Source organism: Mastigoproctus giganteus, chromosome 5 (genome assembly GCF_048544385.1).
Source record: "Mastigoproctus giganteus isolate SK-2022 chromosome 5, ASM4854438v1, whole genome shotgun sequence".
Lineage (NCBI taxonomy): Eukaryota > Metazoa > Arthropoda > Arachnida > Uropygi > Thelyphonidae > Mastigoproctus > Mastigoproctus giganteus.
Window position 1 is genome coordinate 72,730,025 of NC_143579.1, and position 21,995 is coordinate 72,752,019.

The 21,995-nt window shown below is 35.9% G+C and overlaps 1 protein-coding gene across 1 annotated transcript in view; it reads right to left on the bottom strand.

Annotated features, from left to right (window-relative positions):
- Nucleotides 1-19,255: 19,255 nt before the first annotated feature.
- The window catches only part of LOC150085485 (uncharacterized), a 117,813-nt gene continuing 115,073 nt past the window's right edge, over nt 19,256-21,995 (bottom strand). The window contains exon 3 of the mRNA XM_090373291.1: nt 19,256-19,669. The gene's annotated coding sequence lies outside the window, so the exon portion shown is untranslated. The remainder of the gene's footprint in view (nt 19,670-21,995) is intronic.

Below are 21,995 nucleotides of genomic sequence, written 5' to 3' on the forward strand. Positions count from 1 at the left end.
AGTTTGAGTGAAGAATAATACAGCAGGGTCAGTGGAAGCAGTAACTAAGATAAACCTAATAAAGCTATTGAGTTCCGCGAGGCGGTCTTGAAGACGTTTGGAGCTCTCCCCTATATAGCAACTGCTGCAATCGTGGAAAGTTATGCGGTATACAGTTCCGCTGCGTAAAAGATGGGCGATGGGTGTTTTTACGCTCGAGACCAGAGATCGTAAATTCTACCGGGGAGTTGTACGCTTTTCATGCGGTACTCACGCAGGATCTTAGAAATCTGGTTTGAGGTGCCCGGATAATAAGGAATATAGGCAGTAGGTACACTGTCGCGGGGGTACAGTCAGAGCATGTATTCGTAAAGAGGCGACCATGTCTGATCAATTTTATTGGGTATTATGGCGCAGTAATCATGGAACTGGAAGCAAAAAATGATTTTAATATCATAAACTTAGATTTCAGAAAAGCCTTATAAACTGTTGCACATGAAAGACTGCGTACAAATTGGATCAGCCTGGGACTAAGGGCAAGCTATTGCCATGAATAAAGGGATGGTTGAGTGTGAGAAGACATATGGTGGTTATCAATGGACCGATCTTCTTCGAATAATGAGTTTATTCCCCCAGGGTTGCACATGAAAGATTGGGCCCATTGTTGTTTTTTGTAAATATTAATGATATTTATGAGGGCATATCAAGCTTAATGCTTAAGTTTTCAGATGATAAGACGGTTTGCAGGTTAGTTAATCACAGTATTCAGGGTACGCTACTATAACAAGGACTAAACAAATTAGACAGATGGGCTGAGACGTGGCAATTGAAGTTTAATATTGACAAATAAAGGTACTTCATATGGCGAGCACCAGTCCCAGATTAATATACCAGCAGCTGCTTGGTACCAGATTTAGGGAAGTGTAAAATGAAAAATACCTGGAGGTAATTGTGCAGTCAGATATGAAGTTTTCTGAGCAGTGCACACAGATTACCAGGACAGCTCATGGGATTTTGTCAATGATATACAGAACTTTTCCAGTAGGGAAAAGTAAGTGATTATCCCATTGTATAAGGACAATGGTTAGGCAACATCTTGAGTGCTGCATGTAGATTCAGAGCAACAAGACTGGTGAGGGAAGTAAAAGGATACTTCTACAAGGGAAGGCTTCGGTTTTGCAAATTGCAACGTCTGGAGACTAGGCACCTGCGAGGAGAGCTGACTGAGCTGTTTAACGCTTTGAATAGATTAAGTGAGCTCAGTGCTGATGGAATCCTTCTCTCTTGGTCAGACTACCCACACGAAGGTCATAAATTCAAAATGAGGAAAGATATTTGCATGTCAGATGTGCGGAAATTTGTCTTCGGCAAGAGGGTGGTTGATTGTTGGAACAAACTCTCATCTTGTGCCGTGAAAGTGGGTAGTTTGAATAAAAAATAATAAGCTGCTGGAGGGGATGGGCCTCAGAAAAAATCATAAACTTCCCACTTTTTTGTTTATGCTGTATAAGTTTTCTTTCTTGCATCATTCGCCACTACTACTAATGATAATAATTTATTCCGAGACAGCTTTGTTGTATAACATTGTTGCATTGCAGTGAAGCGTCATTTCAGTTTGAATAAAGTTAGTTTTGGACAGCAGTCTCTCTCTCTCTCTCTACTGCGCGCGTGCTCTTAAATCCAATGAATTTTTTCCCTTCATTCCGAATAGAATAAACACACATTTCACATTATACCAATTAGTTAGTTAAAACAATTAAAACCTTTTCCCCGTGACATGAGAAATAAATTTCTATTTTCTTGTGGTACATGCCAGTAGTGGTACGCATGTGAACAGTTAAGCTAAAATATTTATTATATTTCTTGCGAGTTTAATATGTGTTTAATCAAAATACGAAATATTAATTTTCCCTCTTATGCACTAGTCTCTATGGTCCCTAGATGGCACTACTGTGCATCTAGTCGTAAGATGGTGCGTCATCGAACTTGTACATTAAACTTCTGCGTTTTTCTAAAGTTTTAAATCAAATAACTTCATAAAACACAAATTTTTGACTTGTACGTGCACGAAGGGAATAGAAAAATATTAATGGCCGTTGCTGAATATCGCTGTAAATCTTCAGCTGAGAATTGCTAACCTTTTGTAAATTTAACAGTCCATAAAAGATATAGCTAAACTTTGGACATGGCTAAAAAAGTCCATAAAGCACATGAGTATCTAAAACAATGCCAAGAAATAGTCAAAACATATAATTATTCATCTTATATTGCGATCATTCGGGTGTGTGTTTTAGTGGGGAAAATAGTGATTAAAATTGAACTGAAGCCTTTTTACCTTCCTGCCTTTTCCATAGATTGGAAAAGGCTTGAGTTCGAATCACATCAATGACGGAATTCAAACTTTAAAAGACTCATAATTCTGCATGATTGCGAATTTTAAGGCAGTGAAATTATATTAATCTTCTTTCTATTAAATAGTTCGCTAGTTTCTTAAAACAGATACATTCCGTTTCAGTAAAACCAGATAATTAAAGCCCTCATTCCTTGATTTTTCCTTTTTTCTAGTTTAGAAAGAAAGAAGGAAAGAAAGGGGAATATGTGAAACGAAAAAGACAATAGAGAATATTAAACAAAAATCAAGTTTACTACTATACTACTTTATTAGCAAAGACTGAGATCCTCTGAGGAAATTATCGTTTCTGGTTATTCGGGTATGGCGTCTTATAAAAGGAAAATATTTAATTTTAAGGGTAGAAATCTTATAGACATTCTTTTTAACCTTAAAACTTCAGTTCTGGACAAAAAATATCAGTTCAAAATTAGTCTTATAGGCTTCACGCTTAAATTTGAAATCTTCAGATCAAGGACACATTTGGACACATTGTCTGGTTAGAATGGAATCTTTTACTGAGTGCGTCTGTTTTAAGAAACCGATATAAAGTCGTTAATTTTGCCAAAAGCTTGGAATTTGTGTTAAGTTATTGAACTTAGACTTGAATAATCAGAGAATTAATATAATTACGTTGTACTTTTCGCACAAGATTTAGAAATGAAACAGTATTATTTGCGAAAGGCTTCTTTGACATTTTTTTTATCGATTTCAGAAATTACTAGTCTTGGTTTCATATATTGATATAATTTCAACCTCCTTCAAACAATTACATATTCCGTATTACTGTGTCCATAACGAATGCCATACAAAATTGCTCTCAAAAAAGAAAACATGAGTTTCAGCCTATATGGAGTGAAGCAGAATCCTTTCATGATAGGAAAAAAAACAGTTAACAAGAGAAGCCCAAAACATTGTAAGAAAGGTTACTAGAAAAGTTCTTAATTTAGTAAATCCGCTTGATGACTTTAGGGCTGGCTGTTTCTCAAAATCCCTCCAAGACAGAAACAGCTGATTTAACTTTTCTTCTGAACTCGGTTGACTGCTAACCCAAAATAAAGTTTCTTCCTGTTTTGATTTCCAGGGATTGTACTTGTTGAACAACGAAAAAGTTCATAAGTGGAGTTTATGTTTAAGTAAGGGAAAAACAACTATAGGATGAAGAACGACCTGGTCCTCCACGAATATCAGTCACTATTATTAATATATATCAAGATGAATACATCATTAAAGATACAGTTACATAACCATAAATTATTTTGACCAAATTCTTGGCATCTCTTACATAATAGCTTGGGATATTTTTCTCCACTTTAAGCAAAATCTTAGAGATAAACATTTCCATAATAAGTTTACACCGGCAATATCACAATAGCCTTACAAGCGTCATGAGACATTTCTGCGACAGGATTTAGAAAATCTAATCAAGATTTTGGGATAAATGTTTGAAAGTTCGTGGCGATTACGTTGTTTGCAGAGTACACGTTTCTTTGTAAATTCACGTGATTTCTTTTCTATAACTCACCAGGTTTTGAAAATAAAATCAGAGAACTTTCAGATTTTCCCTCGCATATTTTAAAAAAGTGTACAGTACACTAAAAGATTCGTTTTTCTAGTGTTGTTATTGCAGCGATATTTTTCCAGTGCTGAAACTCTGCAGCGTATTATAGAACGCAAAAAAAGATGATAAAAAACAATTGATACTGTTAATGTGACAGTTACAGATGTTTTTTAATTAGTTTCCGTTTTTTTTTTTCAATCCAGCCTGTTATAATACGTTGTCTTTGCCATATGTTATACGAAGTTAAAAGAACTCTCCAGATTTATCAAAGCAGCAAACGGGTCTGCAAAACATTAGAAGAAATTTAGACTCGTAACTAACTTAAAAGATAAGATATTCATTTCGTGTGATTTTACAATTTTATCTAAATTCTAATAACAACAATCTTATAGTTTAGTCATAGAACATTCTCGTAATCTTTTCCCATATCCGTTTGTTGATAATTCTGAAGGATTGTGGACAAATGGGCGTATAGCTCAGAGTATAATTGCTTTGCTTTAATTTTGTGGTCTAAGAGAATACAGTCCATTATTCAGAGAATTGCTAATCAGTGAGACCTTAACGGTTGAATGCATTCGTTACGCCTATTATGGCAGCTTCGAGAGTAATAATAGTGCAGTAATTGCACAAAATCAGAGAGGAAATACTGTTTATTAGAACCACGATAAGCATCATAATAAGGGACCAGGTAGCGATAGGCGGTAGTTAATAATAATTACACATACTGTCTTCATTTGTAGCCCTAAGATTTCTGCAATGTTATGCTCGGGTATAGATCAAGTGAAAAGGCCTGGTGAAGTTGTCGCTTAATTTAGGGAGGTCTCGAGACTGCTCTAAAGGATTAGGTAAAATTAATGAAATTATTTTACGTAATGCACAATATTATCCTCTGAACAGCTTCTCGATCAGTTAGGAATTGCTTTCTGGAGGTAACGAGGAAATCTTGTATCCCGAAACCTTAACTTAATAAATACCATCCTACAACTCTTATAAAAGGTGTCTCGCTATTTCTGTGGGATAGTGTATATGCGTGTTTTAAGCTCCAAAACAACTAAGGCTGTGAGGAGTTAGTATATTGTGTCATGCTATAGAATGAAATCTTTGTGGATGGCGTGTCGTTTGGAGAATTTCTGTTGATGATTCACCTGTGAGGTATGATCTGTTTCCTTGTCTAAACTGTTGCTAGCTGACCGCGATACATTACTGTATTCAAGGTGTAAGGATCATAAGCCAAAACTTAGCTTTCTAATAGACGACATTGAGTCTCTCAGACGAATAGTTGTCCTGGAAAGTAACAAATCTGGGGTTCAGTTACTGAAGTGTCCAGTTCTAATTTAAAGACCACTTTTCCGAAGGATCGGACATCAGAAATAGATCATCAGATGGCGAGTCAAAGCTTTAAAGCGGCCTAGCTCATCAGTTATCAACATCAGACCGAACCTCTGAAAAGTTCGGTTTGATGTTGATAATTTAGGAGGTCTCCAGATCAGATAGTGGATAATTTTGCCGTCTTTTACCATTAAAGTCAAGCTCTATTCATGTGTAACGATTTCATATAACGTATCCCCCTCCCCAAAGAAAATCCAACTCTTTAATCTCAACTGCCTGAATGAATCACGAAAAGTCAAACGAGATTATTTGCGAAAACAGCTTAACCACTCTACAATTTATTTATTTCTCAAATAGTAGAATTGAGATCAGCCGTATTTATTCACAAACAAACATGATCTCAGTTCGGCTCTTCTACTCCCGTTCCCAAAATCACAAAATGAGTAATTAGGACCAATCTCTCCTAATTACTTACTCCGTGATTTTTATGTCTCTAAAGATGATACGCTCGTCCTAATATTCCTAGTCAGAGAGTGAGAAAGAATTCCCAATCTTCAATCTCCTCTTTTTTGGTATTATTTTGCTAAAAATCTTAACTCATCAACCTTATAGCAACCTCAAGGATCAGATGATGACAGGAAATAGTAGGGTTCTGTCTTGCTGTTATAGCCAGATAGCAGTCTGTTCTGGTTGACGTAGCCCATGTGCGACCTTGGCCAGCTCTTCTTGAAATCTTCTTGCAATGGTTCCTGGCTCCTGAAACTGCATCCATAGACCCGAGATGATACTGTGATACATAAACCAACGTGCCACCTCCGCCTGCGAATATATTTCTCACCCAGTGCAAGTATGAAAGAAAATGTTTTTGATTAAATGTATGTTAAGTGTGAGTGAATGTATGTGATTGTGTAGTCAGTGTTGATGTGTACCTTTATGGGTGGGAAAATTAGTTCACTTAACCTGGAAAAATATATAGATATAAAATGTGTGTATGCTACATCTATTCAGGGTACTGTTATGAAAGGGATCGGAGTGTGTGCATGTGTGTGATGTTCTGACAGCCCCCCCCCAACTTGGACTGCAGTGGGGGTAACCCACACAGGGAACCACCTCTGCCTTGCTGACGCCATGCATCCTCTCTTTTGAGGCACGTCGTGGGACTGCTGGTACCGGCTACAGCTGGTCTGGTTGGTGTGAGATTTTATGCAGAGTTGTATTGTGTATCCACAGAGCGGATCCCCTACACATAGAGCACTCTCATCCTATGACTTCCTTTCTCAAACATTCCCATCTGCTCTTCCCCCACCTCTCATCCCAACTTTTTCCTTATGGATCCTACCACCACCAACCTTTTATTTTTCCTTAACAAATCCTCCCCCCCCCGAGGATGGGCTCTTCCCATAGGGTTGGCCCTTTATCCCTTTAACTTCCTATTTCCAAGTGGATAGCCTTCCTGTTGTCCACCTTAATTTTCTTCATCTGTTCCCTCTTTCTTCACTGTTACCTCCTTTCACGTTTTTCTCTTCTAGCGTTTTTTTTCCCTAGGGCCCTTCCTGGCAAGTTCAGGCTCAGTCCAGGGTTCGCCCCTGCCAGAGAACCTTCTACCTGTACTATACCCGACTGTCTCCCCGAAGCCAGGACGGGCAGCGTGGGACCCCATTAGGTGCCTCCAGATAAATGCCGAAGGAACAACAGTCGATCTCAGGCGAAGTCGATCTCATCTTGGATGCTACCATCGCCTGAGACCGACTCCCGGAAATTTGGGTTTTTCGTCCAGAAAACAGCAGATCGATCAGAGGACACACGGAATTTTCAAACATAATATATATACGGCACAATATGGCCTAAATCGCTGATGTGTTTAAAACTCTACAATAACAATAACGATACCATAAATATTCAGAACCACCACCGTTGATAGTTGGTCACGTCCTACCCAAGCTGCACGTTAGACAGAACTATAAATATGCTCGTAGGCCTTCGAGGAGACAGTAATGCGATTGTGAATGGAAGATTCTGCGATCAACGGAGTTAAAAGACTGCCAGCTCGAAATGTTAACATGGTGCCACATAAGCAACAACGGTAATGAAGATTCCTGAGGACGACTGGTGATGCGATATGCAAAATGGAAGCGGACTGGTGCTGAAACCGTCAGTGAACGACCCGGAAAACCTCCGAAGTTGACGGAATGTGACAGGAGAGTCCTGCAAAGAATCATCCGTCAGGAACAGGTCGACGTTATCGCAACACACAGGCCCTTAGTAAGGCGATTGGTATCCTACATGTCAGCACCAGTACAGTGCTTGAACACTGCATGATATGGGTTACGACGGTCGGGCAGCCACCCATAAACCACTAATCGCCCGCGTAATGCCAGACGCCATCTAGCTTAGTGTAAGGCCTGTCATTCTAAGACCATAAGGGCATAGGAAAGCTGTGCTTTGGAATGACGAGTCGTGGTACATGGTCTATCAGTGTGACTGTCGTGTCTGGATGTGGTGGAGAGACTGCTCAAAAAACAGATCTGACCTGGTCTCTACTTTGAAGACCGAAAAGCGGAAAATAAATAAATACAATAAATATTCTTGTTGAAACAAACTAGACAGAAAATAAGTGTTCAAGAAGTGTTTAAGATTTTAAATGTATTGAGGAATCTAAATGCTGACCGCATCCACACTTCTTCTAGGATGATATTCACTAGGAAACAAATTGAAGAAGGATGGCTGCAGGATAGATAGGCGAAAATTTGCGTTTATCAGGAATGTAATTTATTGTTGGAACAAACTTCCATCTGATGTTGTGGAAGTAGATAGTTTGAATGAATTTAAGGAACAATTGGACGAATTATTAGAGGAGATGGACAGATTATGTCGATAGATGACTCTGCATGTGTCCTTGCATCATATTCCACTTCTAATTCCTAATACTAAACAGTCCGAAAACTTCTTTTGTTTTGTTTCTGTCGCTTTTAATAGGTTTATTATTTATCTGTATATTGTCAATCTCTTGTATTTCTATTCATATATTTTTTCTTTCATCCTATAAAATTAGTGATTGGTACTTATTTTATTTTTCCAGTATATTTTAATAAGGTTTTAGTTGTAAGATTTGTTTTAGTATCTAATGAAATATATGTGACACGTAATAGCCCATAACATGCACATCAGGTTTATAGAGAATAGTCATACCAGATCCGATGCGTATGAAAGATCGCTTATTGGAAAAGACTAAATCTTTCCAATAAGCGATCTTTGATAAGAATATACATTAAGTTATGAAGTAACAGAAAAATGACTGAATGGTTAAAATACTTTATTTCTGAAATATTCAAATTAGCTCAAATACACCAGATAATCCAGCAGACAAGGTGGTAGACTTTAATAAGGATATGATTACTCGTGACAGCAAAACAACGCCCAGAGCATGCGCATATTTTGCTAATGAAAGCGTTCAAGAGTCCTGATGGTACCGAGTTCCACTTTTCGCGGAGAGCAGTTCGTAACTTTTGAAAGTTTCTAGAAGATATGCATCTCTGTAGATACTCTTACAGTACGAAGAAATACCATCAGACCATCTTCTCTATAGTGACTCCTTTCCCTGATGTTTATTGATTTGAATTTTTCTCTGCAATGAGACAAGGGTACGCAAATGACAGGACGTTTTTCGTACAAAGGTTCTCTCACATTCTACTTGATAAGGTTAGATATGAGATAATAATTAATGAGACCTCTGCAAACTCGGAAATTATCTGTTATTACCTCCCTATCATTCTGTGGTTAGGATCAGATATCGACCATTGGTGTTGTGCCCGTTGGTCAACCTTCTACAGCTCTCCTGAACACCTCGCCTCTCTCTCTCCTGGAACGTTCTCAAAAATTTGGATATCCCATTTTGGTGAACCTTCAGAACCCGTGCTTCCACCATTTTTGATTGGCTCGCTTTTATTTGGCTAATCACTGTTCAACACGCATTGAAGCCCTCAGGCTGCGATTCTGTGCCACGAATTGCTCATTCTGCATACATCTGGCACAATCGAACTAATTGAAGCATGTTGAAATAATTCTATTTTAAACCAGCCATATTTGCATATCAAAATGAAACGAATTCCACGTGCCCACATCTTATTTTCATTTGTATCAGTTACTTGATTTAAAGTAAAAAAATATGTAGAGGTCCTAAAGCCTCGAAACTTTATTAGACAGTTAGACAGACAACTTACTTGATTTAAGTGCTCAATTTACGATTAGATTTAAAATGGCTGTATTTTTGTACATTTAATATATGGTTAAATAGCTAGAAAACAGAATGGTATTTTTTTCTTGTTAAAACCTATGTATTTCCGTCTATATACACCTCTGTGACATTGAAATTGCAGCACCCTGAAGGAATAGGAATACATAGGGGATACTTAGAGTAATTGTAGCCAGGGATTCAGGGAACACATGATAAAAGGTTGTTGCAAAGTTTTAGGCGCATCATCAACTTAAGCAACATTGCGTCATATATAATATATCTGTAAATTGCGTCTGTTTTCTATTGATTTGCTGCCGAAAACTCCAAGTTGTGGGGGGAAAACCATGCTACTCTTGTCTGAAATCGACTAACTCAGGCACGTTGCGAAAAAGACCCATAAATTCCTGCGTCATTAATGGGATTCTAACTGAGGTCTTTTCCACTCGGTACGAGTATATCAGCGATTATACCAACTGTGCTACCCACGAGGGTGCAGTTCTTTGAACTATGATCCAAGGTCTACATAGAAACCTCTGCCACTTAGTATCAAAATTAATAATTGCTGAAAATTAATCCTAAATTTTCTTCTCTTTTTTTTTTTCTTAAGTGTTTATATCTCGTCGGTGCGGGTGGAGGGGAGTTCCATCTTTCAGGGAGCAACTACATTATACTGTTTTAGGATGTTTTGCTGTTGTTTGTTCTTGGATGAGCGCAAGATGAGCCCAATATACGGAAGCCTCATAATCTTAGTTGCCCTAGTTAAAAATGTAAAAAAATCAAGCCAAAAAAACACACTTTGTAATTTTATTAGGAGGGTTGTTTTATCTTATAATTCATTTTCATGTTAGATTTGTTTGTTTGTTTGTTTATGGATTTATTATGCGCATGGCCATAGTGCACCATTTTCATGTCAGAAGAGATAAACATCTCTTCTTTAGTTAAACCTGCAATTTTCTCCATGGATCATCCATTTCACATTTTTGGAAATATCAATATTTAAGGTCAAAGTTAAAAACTCTTTTTGATGTCTCTTTTGTGTAATGGCGAACATTAATACCACGGTGATTTTTGGAGTAAAGCGGCGTCCATGGTTTTCAAGAAATCTGATGAATAATTTTTTAGCTTAAATTTTAGCATTCTTTAACTATGTGGTAACGTATTTATGACTTCTTAAACAAAGCCAGCATCTAATTAGAAAAAAGTAGCTGCCCATTTGCAATTAGCTTGCCTATATTAAACCTCAATTGTACAGCTCTTGAAATGGATTTACACTTACGTAAATAACGAATGCTCAAAAAGCGAAATTGGGCTGATGCATGGATGGGTACTTTGGTTGAAGCAGCGAATTTTAACTTAGAAATATCGAGAGACTCGAAATATTTCTTTGTTAAAAGCGCTGTTTCGCTATCGAGGAATGAATTTAAGAAACTTTGACTTAATGTGACACAAACATGACCAATCTTCCTGTTAAGAAAAAGCGACAGCGCTGCAGAAACTTATATCGAAATATTCCCCGTGGGCGTATATTTCGATTTAATGTGGGGAACGTTCTTTTGTTTACCGATCAAAAAATAGCTTCCATTATTACATTCCACAAGTAAAAGGATTTTTCTAAGTAATTCAAAGGCTCCTTCACTTGAAAAGTGCATATGAACAAGAAGATATCTTCAGAACGATAGACTTTATCCCACAAGATACATAAAAGGACGTTACCCAATATTATGGAAGAGTGGTAGATGAAATGGTTTTCCTTCTCATACTCTTAAAAATGGCCATTCAGATACAACAGCAACATGGGAGAATGATTGTAAGATTCCCTCGAGTTTAACGTTCAAATTTAAATCAAATGAAATATATTAATTAAAAGATTATTTTGATAATCCCTAGAAGAATGCATTATCTCTTCTCTGGATGCTTATTTGTCCCTTGTGTAAAATAAGTTAATTGGATCAACGAATCTGAAAATGAATCTAGAAGCTAATACTTGTTAATACATCACTGATTTTCTTTTAACATTCATATTGTGATGATCGATTGCCAATGAATCTCTAGGGGGGGAAAGGGAATCTTACAATTGTCTAACTTCCAGATCATTTGTTCTTAGAAAGATAAGATGGACGCAGTTAAACATGGCATATTAATTAAACTTTCAGTCATGAATAGTCCAGTAGAACATTAGACAAATATTAATTAATTGTTCTATAATGCAAGATGACAATTAATTATAGCTTATTTTAGAAATATAATGTATATTCGATTTATAAGGCAACAACTTACAATTTTCAGAAATTATATTCAAGAGAGTACACAAAAGAAGCTGTCAAAGCTTTGTTGATGATTTGAACTGATCGAGCGAAGTCAAGCCAAGTCAGGATGCTTCAAAAAAACTTCGAGACTAAAGTTTAATGGTTCTAAATTCATTTAGAGAACAGAAATCCTTGAGTCACGTACGAGTATATGCTAGGAGGAAAGGAGCTAAAGTGGTTCAAGACGAAAAAGACTTGGGTGTTTACAATTCAATCTGACATGAAATTTTCAGTATGGAAAGGATCGATCCTATGATCCTATACAGGTGAATGAATCTGTGGTGTTTTGTGCACTCTATGTTTTGGAGAATAGAGAATACGAATTCCTTCTATCACAATTATTGCGATTCTGATAGTAAAACAAATCGATAACGCGAAAAGAAATGCAATATAGAATTTGTGACATATGAGAGATATCTTTTTTAATTCCTACAAGAATATCTGAAAACTGGTAATCAAATTTTAAGTTGTAACAGAAAACCCAGCTCTTTATATAGAATAAAGTCAAAGTTGGATAATCAAACCACGAAGGACATTATTACTTCTTTTTTTTTGAAAATGAAGTTGAATATTTTTAAGATAAAAGAATCTACGATAACAATAAATATATATTAAGCCTCATTATTCCTTGGATTTATTTAATTTCAACTCAATGGATTAAGGAGAAGGCCGTGCTGAGTAATTATTTGTATACTACAGGGAAGGAACTACTGAACACAGAATGATCTTTTAGCAAATATTTACTCTGAGTCTTGTACACCAAAGCTTTATTTTCCTTTTTACCCCACTTCAATCCAGAAATGTAAGAATCGAAAGATAAAAATTGAAGTGCCTAAGGTAGAAGAAAGTCCTTAGACAAAACTAACAAACTGAATATAAAACATATTACGTCATCGGATATAGAGCAAAATATTTTTTTGACAGGTGGCAGAAGGAAATTTCATGAGGAAGGTGGCGGTGTTTGATGAGTAGTGTAGCATTTATTAGTGGTATGAGGATAATGGGTTTTCTCGAGAAGAACTTGTATTTATTTTGGAAAATTACCTTATGTAGTACACTCAAAATCAGACCTGAATTCATAAATTTTTCATATTTGATATTTTTATTCTGTTAAAATGTAATTCTATAAGAAACATATATCTATCCTTTGTCCAAACAAAATAAGGCAGAGGGTACTTTTTCTCCCACGCCACCATTAACGTTGGCCATGACGGCTCCACCACTTGGATTTTAACTGAAAACTCTCTACTATATAACTGGAGTTTCCTGTTTTGTATATTAAGATAAATAAAATAAGTTTTGCTGTGCCTCCTATAATAATCGTCCACTTTCAAATGAGTGTCCATCTCTATCCACATAACTGGTTACTATTTTATCATAATTAGGATAACTAAATATTGATAATCTTGAGATATGAAAATAAACAGATTTAAATAACATCTTCAGTAGAAAATGAAAGATTTTAGAGAATTTACTACGGTTGTCGAATATCTCGTTTCTGAATTTTAAACTCTTTCCTAAACAAATTCATATTCATCACAGTTTTCGAATTTACAGTTCGAGGTTTGATTTACAAGATTTCAAGTTAGGATCTACAAGCATGATTAACTTGTAAATACTGTAGATAATTTAAGTGTTCTTTTACGTTTTATTTTAAAACGAGAATCTGTTCATTCTCACAGATTCTATTTTCTGGGCATTTTTATTTGTCTAAGAACTAGCGATTCAAAATCGCTTAGAATTTTGTCGGTGCTTATACACTGTTTGCCAATTTATTAGGTACATTTATCTAATAGCGGATTGGTCCTTCTTTTGCCTTCAGAATAGCTTGGATTCGTCATGACGTGGACTTAACGAAGTGTAGAAAGCGTGCCACAACTGCTTCCCATAATGGTTGCAAATTAGATGCAGATATCTACTCCGAAAAACTCGCTACATCTCATCCCACACAATTAGATTGAGATCTGGTAACTGTGGAGGCCAACCACAGTAGGCTGAGTTCGCTTTCATGTTCCTAAAGCCAGTTTTGTACAATAACTGGCCTTGCGATATGGCGCATTATCCTATTGGATTCTCACACGCACACACTGCAGACACGTAGAGATGCTCCTGTCGGAAACACTTTTCAGACAACCTGTGGCAACCATGTTGCTCCTCTTGTATTGAGGGGTTCACTGTGCACTACGAAAATACTCTTCACACCATTACTCTGTCATCAGAGCCTGCATTATGGACATCTAGCACGATTGGTCCATGGACTCATGCTGTTTTCGATATATTCTTGTCACCTATCACTGCTAAATAGGAGGAACCAAGATTCGTCAGACTGAGCGACGTTTTTCCAATCCTCCACTGTAACCATGCCTTCTTTCTATAACTGGAGTGAAACTCGATTCGATAGTCGCCTACGATACCCCATCCTTGAAAAGATAAGACGAGCTGAGCTCCTGAAATGCCTCTTTGGTCACCACTGTTGTACTGAGTTATTTGATGATGCAGGCATTCTGTTATTATACACAAGTCTTGTGAGCCTCTGTTGGCCTCTCGCGTCAAAAAACCATTTCCAGCCACAATATCGCCGTTGACTGGCTGTTATTTGATTACTTTCCAATCTCGTCACATTCGAGACTCAGTCGTAAGTGAAAACCCCTGAAGAGTTGCATTTTCCGAAATATTCATATTGGTGCGGCTGAAATCAACTACCAATGGCTTTTTTAGTCACTTAACTCTGTTGTCTTGTCGATTCTCGAATTGAATTGCAGATAGTCAGCATCTCCACGTATCTCTCCACCTGTTTTATATTGCGTAGCACGAACACGCAATGCTATTACCGAAAGATCCGTGCATTTCATGAAAAGGGTAGATGTACCTAATAAAGTTGCCACTCAGTGTATTTGCAAGAACATCTTTACAATGAAAAGAGCAACGTCAAGGATTAAAAATTCACTTACAGACAACTTCCTGACTCATCAATGTGTTATTGAATTTAACATTGATTTCGAGGTGTGTTCGATTTTTTCAGTCGGTTTACAGATCAACAAAGTATAGGTAAGAGTACTTGCCTTTACAACTAAGAGTAGCTACTAAATTTACTTTTAAGCATACTACAAGTCTTTTCGCCATTAAATAAACTAATCATCAATATTAGATAAATTGCAATTTTTGCAGTAATTTAAGTGTTCTTTTACCTTTCTCGAAAGATTTGCGATAGAGTCCATGAAAAAGAAGTAATTTGACATTTACAAACAAACCTCTTGTAAAGAACTCTCTGCAATGCGAGTAGCATATCCTACTCACATCGCAGAGAAATGAGTGAGTTCAGTACATTCTGTTTATTAAATCAGTAGCCTTATAGAAATATTTTATGAGCTGATCTTCGCCAGAGTTAAAACGTTCTTAGTTAATGGATAGGCTCTTGGAAATCGCAAACTGTGTTAGAAGACAACGTAGTTCCCATACGTCCATTTCAGTTGTATTCGAAGAAAATCTACTTAACTGATCTTGTGCTTATTCGTAGGAACCTTATTTGAAGGTCACATAATTAGCGAGGGGGTTTGGTTGGTTAATTTGAATTTGTGCTAAGGTGACAAAGGCCATGAAGGATCAATAAACCATGTCTGCAGATCGTATATATTATCTGGTCGGAAACTTTCTTAATCCCTATCTCTCGGGATTAAGAAAGTTTCGGGGAAAAAACCATACAACTCTATCCAAAGACCTACCAGCATGGCGAGAGCAGTTGGTTGTGTTAATCTTGGGTGTTACCGGTTTGGTAATAGCTTTCTTAAATTAACGAGTTGTTTAATTCGTGTATAGTTAATAAGATGTTGTCATGGATAGATTTCAAATTTAATGTAGAAAGCGAATCCAAAGATGGTGAATAGCTGTCCTGTGCCCTGTTAAGCCGTATGAAGGCCCGCTGTTCAGTTTTGGGGGTGTAAGGGGAGAACTAGATAAAAGAGATCCATGGATAGGTTCAGTTTTGGTACGTAGTCGTATAAGTCTGTAATTTGTTAAGGTTGAACAATTGCAATTATTTCTGCTCTGAAAGCCACAGTTCTAAAGCCATTTTTATTTTGGTTTCTCCGAAGTGCTTGGTGAGGAACCACCATCATCTGAATTAACATTTTAATAAAGATGATGGTCAAATATGCCAGGAAGCCTTCCGCGTTGTCTTTAAAAATTATACTTTATGTAGATAAAATAACTACACAGGTTGTTTCTTTGTAAGATCGTTTGAGTTGCTTTAAAATTTTTGCTTTCCGTTCACTCCTTAAATGATCCTTTCGTTATCTATCTCAATGTAAAGTTTTTGTGTAAAATAAGAGAAACGCATTGAAGTAAAAATATCCGCAGTAAATTGAAAGGTTTTTTTTACAAAATTTGGAGTTCGAAGGATCTGTGGAAATAACTAATGACTGGAAACTGAAAAACCGAGTTTTCTAGCGCACATACGCTTCTTCTTCTAGCTACCAAATTCGCCACCATTTGTTGATATTAGTTTCCCCCCGAAGATAATTAAGTTATATTACCAGTGTGTAGTATATTGAATTATACATTTCATGGTTCACAGACAAATACGCCAATCAGATGCTTTAGCTGAATTCATTCAAATATTGTTATGGTAGCAGTTTCTCATCGATAATGATCCTTTTGTTAAAAGAGTTTTTGCTAATGATTTCGATGGTTTTTCATTATCTAAAGAAAAGCATGACTGCTTTTTTTATTTTTCGGAATATGACTCGCTTCATTCTGTAATGCCTTTTTAGACGCGTTCGCATGCAAATGCGCCTATTGTCTTCAACGCTGTTCACCCTTCTGTCTATTCGTCAGTCCGCATGTAACAAAGAGACACCCAGTGGACGGATTTTCATAACTTTACATTTGAGCTTTGTAAAAACATTTCTCGAGCCATTCCAAATTTCATTCATATTGGACCAATAGAAATCCAGTCTTTTTTCCATACAAGTTGTATGGCAGAAAGAATTTCATATATTAAATGTTGTTATGAAAGCTCATGAACGTGAGGTCGCTTGTGAAGAAATAAATATATATAGAGAGAAAAGATAGTTTTAAAAAAGTATACGGACGAATAGTAATAAATGTTGTAGAGTTGTAATTCAACGAAATGACTAAGTTTATAGAACGTAAATCTTTAGAGTTTTGTTAAGCGTTCTATTAAATTATAATCTTAAAAATGAATTGATATGGAGATAACTATAATTAATTTTCACTTCTGTTAATCCTATAAAAATAAAAAAATTCAATTAAGAAAAAAATCGAATGCGCCAGAAATATAACGTACTGTGTACAGCAACTTGTTTATTCTTTTCGTGCATTTGCATATTAAGTTTGGCAACAAGGCGTTCCTCCGAGCTGGATTGGTATTCTGTACAAATGATTTTACTACTATCATTTTTTCGTGTTATAATTTTTTTTTTTTTTTTTACAGAAGTGCTCCCCAGCTTCGATTATTACATTAGCAATAATCAGAGATGGAGTATTCTTGCATCAAATATGTGGTAATACATCTGTTATGAGTTCTTTATCTAATAACATCGTAAATTTATTTGGCCCAACAGCGACCTTGGTCAGTTCTTCAAGAATCGCTGTATTCTGAAAGTTGTCATGTGAAGAAACGCATGTCGGATTTTTGCTATCGATGCACCTAGAAAAATTATAATATCATATCCTTTTAGTAAGCTTTTTCATGTGGTTCACTAGACCAAAATCCACCCATTTATTTTTAATTCCCATACTATTAAAATATTACTTTCTTCTGAATATTTCGAACGTTGGTATTGTCCTAGCTTGACATAATGGCCAATCAACTCACCAAAAGCTGACTTATTTCGTAAATTACTTTTATTTTTTCAATCAATCGATGGTATTGACATGAAGAATATGTCGACGTATGTATTGTTATCCGGTTTGACTCAACTAAGCTTCCATACACACAGTTCCTACTCATGAAACCATCCCCCTGAAAGCAAAAACACAGCGACGCTACTCCAGCTTTCAGCGACCGTCAGAAAATATCACAACTTATATCTACTCACCAATCCTGTATGGTGCAGAGGCGTCAGCTGCACCAATAAATCAAAAGGATTTTTACTAGAGATTATTGGCACCACCTCAAATGAGCTTCCTGGAAACTTTGCCTTCCCCATCATATCCACCTTAATGACAGGAGAAGTGGGCACAACTCGTCTTCCGCAAATCATAATGTGGAGGGAGTGATCTCTCGGTAAAAATATTAAGGGAGACAACCTCCAAACCTAACTTCAGCTGAAAGTCGGCTGGTATTCATTCCACATTGGTTTCCATCGTCGAACGAGTTCTGTGACTTCTGAACTTCATGTTTTCCACTTTCGTGGATTGCTTCCTTGAGTGAGGACAGTGAAACAACAGAATATATCAGTTTCTCTCTCTATGTTTTATTCAGTCATTGACAAGACGAATAGATGCCAGTGTTGAAGCAGTTTTTGTGGCTGTGACATCATAATTGTTTGGTGTAAAGTATTTATTAGTATATCCAAATAAATGTGTTGAACAGCTCTTTTGCAAGACATGATCAGCTTCTGTTACTGTAATCCTCTGGACTCTCATCGTGATGGGTATTATGTACTAAGTTCCTGCACTCCCTTTAGTGTATAATAAAGATCACCAATTAATGAATGAATTAATATTAATTAATTAATATTCCCCTAAGCTACAGCTTTCCCGTATTAATTTCTTTTTGTTACTCCAATGTTGAATACCAGTGTACATTATCATAAGACATTTCTTTTACAACTTCCTACGGTTAAATAGTTTTTAAAAAAATGGGGGCCAATCATTGAATGAGATAGTGTTCTTGTTCAGTCATTTGTTATCTGATTCTCTTTAATAATTCCACATTCCTTGAATGTTTCTTTATGAAAATGTCCTTTTATCGATTAATAAAATGTCCTTTTATTAATCCGCTGACGCTGGATGACCACAAACTTCAGTTCAGCGTTTGAAAGGGGCTTTAAATTATAACAAAAGTACTTTCAGAGATCGAAGCTCTTTTGAGATGGTGGAATTTTTTCTTTATTTGCTCATAATTAGGATTTTGCGGTGCCTTAATTATTATGAATATGAAAATTAAGATCCCTCTTTGTAGGATGTTAAAGGTAGAGACTGTATTCAGTAATAAAACTCTAAAATAATGCTTGAAGGAAAAAGGTTAATTTGCATTCCCTTAGTGTTGAATTCCTTCACCAATTTGCACACAAATTGCTAATCTCAATATGATGGATTCAATGCAAACATTAATTTTTATATTCGACTTAGCACCGCTGTATATCTGGCTAATAAGTTTATTTTTTATTTAATCATACATATAAGTACATATGCGAGTAATTTCTAAGTTGTGTAAGGTTCAGATGCAGTATCTTAGGGCTTGATTGCGTTTAACAAAATAAATAAAAGACTGGAAACAAACAGTTTATTTCATATGAGTACATTTGGTTTAAACAGTCTGTAACTACGCCATATACAGCAAGATATAACAACTTTACATAGGAAGGGATTGGATGTGATATTAAAGCGTTGTACAGCGACAAATATCTGCTTTGTTACAGAAAAATGAAATAAATTAGAAATCTAGCTGTTCGGAATCCTTTAACTCCATCTTTCTCTTGCAATGCACATTCTGCTTTAATAAATTATTATTACATTTTTTTTTACAAATGAAAAGCAATATATGTGAGCATAAAACAGGAAAATAACCAAAACACGAATTTTTTCTCTGTTGACTCACGATTGTGCTTGTATGTGGACATTTCGAGTAGCTTGGTCAGGGATGGGTCGATGATGGTTACGTGAAACGCATCCTCACATCTCATCTGTAGATAGGGGAGAGAAAATATCACTTTGAGAAATCATACTTCTGAAATAAATGTCATTTCTACTTTCATTAATGCTTGCAAGAATACAATGGGTTTTTAAAATATACATAAAACATTTCTTAATGGAAAAGAAAAACCAAATTCTCAGTAATATTATACGCGATTGCAAATTCGGCTTGGTATTTGAATATCAAATATGCAACTATCATCCAGAACAATAACGTAACATTAACAATCATTCAGCATGAGAATTAGTCAACCATTAGTATAAAAATATCTATTGTATAATGCCCTTAAAATCCTTGCTATCTTTGTCTGGAACCGGCTAACTCAGTCATGAAAAAAGCTCATAAAATTTCCTCTCGTTATTGATGGGATTCGAACCAGGACCTTTTCCACTCAGTGCGGGGAGGATCGTGATTATAACCACTGTACTATCCAAGAAGACAATAATACGTAAATATTGAAATGCTCGCGAGAGAGCTTTGAAGAGATCTGTTCAAGTGTGAAAGGTTATGTGCATCCATGGAAATAAAATAAACCTCACTTTTTCCACATTTTAAGATCCGAGAACTCCTCTCCTACCCATGAAACTTTAATATACTTTTGCTTAAAATAAGAACCAAAATAAACTTATTACTTGATGATTTTTTGACGATAAAGATGACCATTGGCCCACGATCGTTTTGTATACTGTACAGATAATATTCATTTACTTTATCTGGGAGAAGATATTGGAGGAGATTACCATCATTGGAAATTAGAGTAGCCCATAGTTGAAAGACCACACAGAAAGGTTACATGCAAGATGAAGCTCCGTTGTCTATTGGAACCAACAAATTTCCTCAGAACATATGCTTGGACACCTTGAATCTCCGGGTTTGGCAGACACCATCAGATGTCTTGTTGAAAGTATCATGTTTAAAGGGTAAAACGAACAGAAGAAACATACCTCTGTATGTCAACTGTCTTTATAGACACTTGTTCATAAACTGAGCACACTACATGACTTAATGTATGGTATGTGTGCTAATTACAATGAAGCCATATCTTGTTATCTGATGGATAAAACTTTTATTACTCTGTGTTTCGAAAAATTCGTCAAAGTAGGGATATGATTTTTTTTTTTTAAATAGTGGCATCAAAAATAAAGTTTCCATTTACAAGAAGGACAGCTCTACATTTCGGATTAGAAACTGAAAATAGACTATTTTAAGACATAAATAGTTTCGATTATAGTGGAGGATGCCTTTTTAGAACAGCTTGCTCAAGAAAAGAAACATCCTAAGATAGGACAGGACCTATAGGCAAATTCTGGACAAGACTTCATCACACAGGCTGATATAACTAAGAAAGTTGTGATGCAATTACCAATCTCCAGGCCCTTGCAGAAGGGCACTGTACACCATACATCAAATTTTGAGGAGAGGGTAGCTACTCGTATGTCAAGAGTAACAGTGGCATACCAGTAAGCGATAACCATATATTTTTTAATAAAAATACGAAAGCTTTCCGATTAGACTTCAAACAAAAAACCATACCCTCCAAATAATTTTTTCCTTAAATATTTTATATAAGTGCATAAATATTGATGTCTTTTCAATGAACAATCATTTCGACATCAAAATCATCGATCATATTAAAATGCACGGTGTACGTGATTGAATGGACGAAGTCTTTTTCATTTTGAAGCAGAGGTCGATCGGAAATAGTCGTTCTCATCGGAGAATTTTGGCTGTCCATCATCATTGTCCAATTCGATTATTCGGATATCGACAGTAAATTGAATAATTTCTTCTAGTTGTATCATTCACAATTACATTTATTTGCAAATTCCGGAAAGCATTTTTAAGTTCAGATGTTCGATTTTAAAAATATTAAAATCAAACTTTAAAATTTACTTTATAATAAAAACAGCTTACCAAAATTATTTTCTATCTCCAGAAACGCTTTAAAGTACATTATTTTTCAACCCAGATATTCCCGACTTGTGGTTCTTCGCCTCAACATTTTGCAATCCGATTAAAATCAGCTTAACATAAATAAATGTCGAAGGAATAATAAGCTTTAAATAAAAACTCTTAATTGCATATACTGTATTTATGTGTTCATCTTTACTTATTGTCATCTTGCACGAGTTTCCCTTTTTTTCTTTCCTCTTTTGAAGTCGAGCATTCCATACGTCAAAATTCGTCTATTTTTTTTCAATCTCCAACAAAGTTAATGATTCTTGATATTACTAAACGATATTTTAAGGGTGATTACGTTCAAAAAAAGATTACAGAGTACTGATTTAGACGTTCACTCGTGCTTTAACATTTAT